Here is a 6,377-nt window from a genome sequence, read left to right as displayed (position 1 = left end):
CTTAGGGCACAGTTTACATTGCCTGACATGCAGGACAATGATCTGGTATGAGATTTCCTAGGAAAGTTCATTACCAATAGTTTCTCAACTGGTCACTGCAACTATTACCTGGGCCAGTTATTAGGAGCAACCATGAATCTGGGTTACCTGATCCAGTGGATGATAATGATGATAGACCTCAGGGTCCCGGCCTCTTCATGACCCTCGAGTCACATGATCAAGCAGAACTCCATCCCTCCTTCCCCGATCTCACAGGTAATTAGGGCTGACTGACTATAGTAAAGGACATCTGGGAAGACAGTCAGCTGTCTTAAATGTTTTCTATTTAGGAGCAATCTTCCTCACTATAGAATAATAAACTCGTTTGTAAATGGGTTTATAACTCTTCTCAAATTATCAACTGCTTCTCTAAGATCAATGCTGATGTCTTTCCTCCTTGATATTGTGTTAATACAGCTGAATGCTCCACACCAACAAACTGCCAAAACTTGTGCTTTTATAGCTGTGTTCACACTTGCTGATCAATTAATCACAGACATTTGATTGGCAGCACCTACTACTTATCCTCTTAATCCCTATGGAAACAGTAAGTGTTTATGATTTTTCACACACTGTTTCTGTATTGTGACCTATTTATCAGTAAAGGGAATCTGTAAGCATGGAAATTTGTATCCAACTAATGATAGTACCTTGTAGGGTGACTTCTACACTTTTAACAGATGCCTTTCTTGTTCTGCATTTCAGCTCCATTATCATGAAAATCAGAGTTTTATTTATATGCAAATTAGTTGAAAAGGGCTTTAAGGGCGTGTCTTCTCCTGTCAGGGCTTCAGTTGTCAGCTCCAAATAACGGTCCCTAACTGCTGCCTACGGCCTCGTTCACATCTCCATTGGTAATCCATTCAGGGAGTCCGCATGGAGACCCCCCCGAATGGACTACTGAACACATTTGCAAGCGATGTGCAGTGAAAGCACACGGACCGCATAGACTATAATGGGGTCCGTGTGCTTGCCGTGAGATCTCCGCAGGGAACACATGGACAGAAAAATACTTCACAATCTACTTTACTGTCCGCATGACTTGTGTGGAGATCTCGCGGCAAGCACATGGACCCCATCATAGTCTATGGGGTCCGTGCGCTTGCAAATGCATTCGGTAGTCCATTCGGGGGGTCCACATGCGGACTCCCTGAACGGATTACCAAATGCACATGTGAACCAAGGGTAAGTATGACAAAGTGGAAGATGTCGCTCAAGCAATGTGGCTATGGAAGTTATGGGTGATTATGTAGAACAGAGTTCGGGGGATATTGTCACTCCTTAGGGAGAGACCACCATATAGGTGTGTGGAGACTTGTTAAGCCTTTAGCACTCCACTTTGCAAGGAACTATGGGAAGAATATGCAAATCTGCCTTCCATGATGTAATTAGGAAGACAGTTGCTGCCTCAGTGTTGCAAACCAATAGAGGGCGCTCACTGGAATGTGCAAGCCTGTCTTAAGACAGGATTTCTCGATTGAGAGACTATACCTGGTAATAATCCCATCGTCATTGCTAAACAAAGGCCTCTTGGAAGGTCGGGCATGAGGCTAAAGGGAGCAGCCATTATTGGGTTATTTCACTGGAATCCTGTCTTAAGACAGGCTTGCACATTCCAGTGAGCGCCCTCTATTGGTTTGCAACACTGAGGCAGCAACTGTCTTCCTAATTACATCATGGAAGGCAGATTTGCATATTCTTCCCATAGTATGCAGAACAGAGTGAAGCACCAGCAGAAGAAATGACCTTAAAGCTCTTAACAGTTAATTTGTATATGAATAAAATGCTGATTTTCAAGAAAATGGAGCTGCAATGCAGAGTAAAGCAGGCATCTTTGGAAAGTGTAGAAGCCGCCCCTACTGTCATAAGTTTGATATTGATTTTCCCTTTAAATAATGACACTGTATAGTTAGTCATGTTTTGTTCCTCTGAGGTTGTAGTTACCCAATTTAAAACTTTTTAAGGACCAGATTTTTTTTTCTTATTATTATGTCCTAAAATGTAAAGCCATACAATTCACAGAAGGTGTACTTTTATTTTTCTCTGTTAAGTTTTTTAACAGATTGAGACAGACAGCTATCCGTTCACATAGAGATCAATGTTGATAAAAAAGAACTAAACAAAAAACATATGTTTGTCTTTTTTTTTTTATAGAGTCAGTATTGTAAATGTATCTATTTTTTTTTTTTTTTTTTTTTTAATATTGATGTTTATGTAAATGGGTGGCTGTTTTCATCTGTTTTTTTACCAGCTATGAATGCGCCCTATGTTTGGATTGATGTTTCTCAGGCTTATTTTCCTGTTTTTTTCTATTATTTCAGGAAATGGACTTGAAAAAGAATGAGTGTTTTTGTGCATCGTGGTTTTTCCTGCATTGCTTTTCCTAAAAAGTCCGCAAAGAGTCTGAAAGTTTTACAAAGTTTCCGTAGGTATACATGACATGCAGAACTTTCCAAAAGCATAACTGTTTTGGAAATCGCAGCATTTCTGTTGCGGCTATTTTTCTGCAATGTGTGGGATGGGATCCTCCAGGGACTGCAAATAACTGTAAAGCCACAATCTCATCCACTTTGCAGGTAATGTAAAACACAACTTTTTCTCTCCACTGCATTTCTGCACATTTATACAATAAACATATGGGGTAAGTTCTATCTCTTCCAATACCTCATCTAGTGCAGCAAGGCAGGCACCCCCATCTTAATGGGGACTAGAGAAGGGGCTACATATGTGCACATCTCTTTATTACTCAGCTTCATGGCCGTTCTGGGGATAGGTGCGGGTACCACATCCTGTAAATGTGTAATAAATGTTGAAGGTACGAATACTCCTCTATATATAGCTCACTAAAACTCCCTCCGTATGACTGAGCCATTGTAGAATACTGTAATAAATATATACTCCACTCTGTGAGGTTTACATAAGTTATATTGTGATCTTTTGTGAATTTTGTCTGTGTAATTTAAAGAGGACCTTTCATCACTTGGGACACATGCGGGTTTATAAACCACTGGAAAGCCGACAGTGTGATGAATTCAGCGCACTGTCGGCTTTCCCGATCTGTGCCCCCGATGAAGAGCTATCGGTGCTGGTACCGTAGATCTTCACCGTCAGAAGGGCGTTCCTGACAGTTAGTCAGAAACGCCCTTCCTCACAGTAGCGCCTATAGCGCTGTACTGTGAGAGCGGGGAGGAATGAGCACTATCAGGAGGGGAGGCAGGTGTTCCTCCCCGCTCTCTCACAGTACAGCACTATAGATGCTACTGTGAGGAAGGGCGTTTCTGACTGTCAGGAATGCCCTTCTGACTGTAAAGAGCTACAGTATCGGCACAGATCATGAAAGCCAACAGTCCACTGAATTCGGCTTTCCAGCGGTATACAAAACCACATGTGCCCCAACTCATGAAAGGTTCTCTTTAAAAGATTAATTTATTTGTCCAGGCAAAAATATAATTTTTTTAAATCGTCCTGAGTCTGTGAAAAAATTGGAAAAAACCCCCCAGAAAACAAACAACCCTACCCTTTCCCGGTTGCCTTCCAGCACAGTTCGGTCCTCCCGGTCTGTTGTGGTCTTCTAGCAGAAGGCGCCACTGCACATGACCACTGAGGGCAATCGGTGGCCTGAGCCAAGGGCAGGTGATATCACTACCTGTGAAGTCCCGGGGTCTCTTCCTGAGGCCAAACGGATCTGGGACGTCACAGCTGGCAAGTAGTCTCACTTTGAGAAGATGCCAGAGCAGGAGTACGAGATCGCACTAGGAGGGCACCTTCACAGTCTATTTTTAAAAGAATTGATTCGCCTGAAAAACTTCTTCAATGCTAAGGCCCCACACAGCGAGCCGCAGCCAAAAACAGCTGCACAAAAAAACGCGGTGGAAAAACATTACAGTTTTTCCTGCAGAGCTTTTCACAGGGGACTTTCTGCTTCAGTTATACTTATAGGGAAATTGGAGGTATTCCCCCCCCCCCTCCATGGGGCACCCCGGCCTTGAGGGGTCTTCCAGGATTATGATACTGCTGACCTATCCTTATATTATGAGATTGGTGGGGGTCTAACTAATCGTTACAATTATATTTATGAGTCCTTGAGGGTATGGGGGGGAAAAAGGGAAAGAAATTACTTACAAAATGCCTTTGTATATGATTTTCTCCACTATTTTTTATTTTTCCATTCATGTTAAAAAAAAAATATATAGAACAAAACATGTTATTAAAAAAACAAACATTTGCATAGCATTTGTAATATCAATACCTCAGAACTGGTCGATGTCAAATACAACTAGCTAAACTAAAATATTCTCAAATCATAAATACCATTTTTTGCCATATGGTTATAGATAACAGGAGAATCTAGACAATACGTTACCTAATTTGATCCATATTCTAGTCCAAGGCAGAACAAGAAATAACAGAAAAAAACACTGCCACCTAGTGGTATTACATAACAATACATGTCAAAGAAAAACTAACACCGTACAAAAAATCTGTGTACACAGAAAACAACTCTTCAAGAAATGAGAACTATGAGCTCCACAACACAGCGACCATGTTATTCAATATTTGTCTATATAAATTCATTTGATAAATTGTATCCGAATGGTTTTCCTGATTCAGTAATTTAATGAACTGGTTTCTAGTCTTTCAGACAATAAGGAAATACACTCTGTTGGGTAGAAGAAATACTCATGGTAAGTAATACTAGAAACCTGGTCCTTACCACAGATCATCGGTGGTGCAACTTTACTCCAAGCAGCAAGTGCACCTTGGTGGGTCAAAGACACAGATGTGGCCAATTTATCTTAAGATATAGTAGGTGAGTGTAGTAACGTGCAAGACTCTTATTGGTTATTGTTACCTATTTTTGACATACAAATGTAGCAAATGTTAACCCTACCAATATGATGCGCTATCCTACTAATGTATCACACCTACACTACTTACTTTACTTCAACGATTGTTACACAAATAGCATAACATATGTCCTGTAATTCAGACTATGAAAAGGACAAGTGTAATATTTAAAGAGGACCTTTTACCACTCCAATTCTTTGCATCCTTCCATGGGTGCAGCTTTATGGATTCCAGTGATGTTAGCCCCACCATTCCTGAACAATTGGTGCTGCTTAGTCTCAGAACCCTATAGGCTAAGTAGGTTCTCTAGTCACAGGTAGGTGGTCCTGAGCTGGAGCTGAGACCATCCACCTGACAGTAGGGAACATAATTAGCATACTGGGTAAGGAAACTAGCACCCATTGCTCAGGAAAGGTGGGGGCTAGAAAAATATAACTGCTCTGGAATAGCACCTAATGAAAATCGCAAAGAACTGAAGTCAATGGAGGTAGTTAAGGGTCCTCTCTAAGGGGGCGTTCACCCTACCGTCTGTGTCCGACAGGTAGTGTCCGCTCCTAGTGTCCGTTCAAAATCTGGCACGGACACTAGGAGCAGACACTAGCTGTGTCCGTGACACCTGTCATTTATTCAAATGGCGATCAGGTGCGTTCTTTTGCACTCCGTGCCCTTCCTTCACTGTCCGCATGTAAAGATGTCCGACTTTTCAAGCAGACAGAAAAACCCGACATGTTGGGTTTTTCTGTCCGCTTGAAAAGTCGGACATCTTAGTACTTAGTACTATCGCCTGGCATTGCTAGGGTTTGACTGAATGGACTTTGTATGCTCTCCCCGTGTTCGTGTGGGTTTTCTCCAGATACTCTTGTTTCCTCCCATACTGACCAAAGACATACTGAATTAAGATTATGAGCCTTACTAGGCACAGTAGGTGATATGGGCAATATCTCTAAAGTACTATGGCATATGTTGGCTCTCTATATACAGTGAAGGAAATAGTTTTTTGATTCCTTAGTGCAGTGGTTCTTAACCAGGGTTGGATCGAACCCTAGGCCCTATGAACGGTTCATTTTGTGTACCAGTAAAAAAAACATATACCTGTGTCTTGAATTTGGAAAAAAAATCATATTTGATTTATCACTAAAGAAGGGTTCGGTGAATGTGCATATGAGACTGGGGTGTTTGGTACCTCAAACAAGGTTAAGAACCACTGCCTCAGTGATTTTTTAAGTTTGCCCACTGACTAAGACATGAACAGTCTAGAACAAGGGTAGGGAACCTTTGGCTCTCCAGCTGCTGTGAAACTACAACTCCCAGCATGCTCCATTCACTTCCATGGGAGTTCCCAGAACAGCAGAGCAAGTATGCATGCTGGGAGTTGTAGTTTTGCAACAGCTGGAGAGACGTACGTTCCCTACCCCTGTACTAGAATTTTAAGGGTAGGTTAATTTTAACAGTGAAAGATATACATTTTAGAAATGTATTTGTATTTTGCA

Source organism: Leptodactylus fuscus, chromosome 8, assembly GCF_031893055.1.
Source record: "Leptodactylus fuscus isolate aLepFus1 chromosome 8, aLepFus1.hap2, whole genome shotgun sequence".
In the NCBI taxonomy this organism is placed as follows: domain Eukaryota; kingdom Metazoa; phylum Chordata; class Amphibia; order Anura; family Leptodactylidae; genus Leptodactylus; species Leptodactylus fuscus.
The sequence above is the reverse complement of the archived record's forward strand: the minus strand, read 5'-3'. Positions refer to the sequence as shown.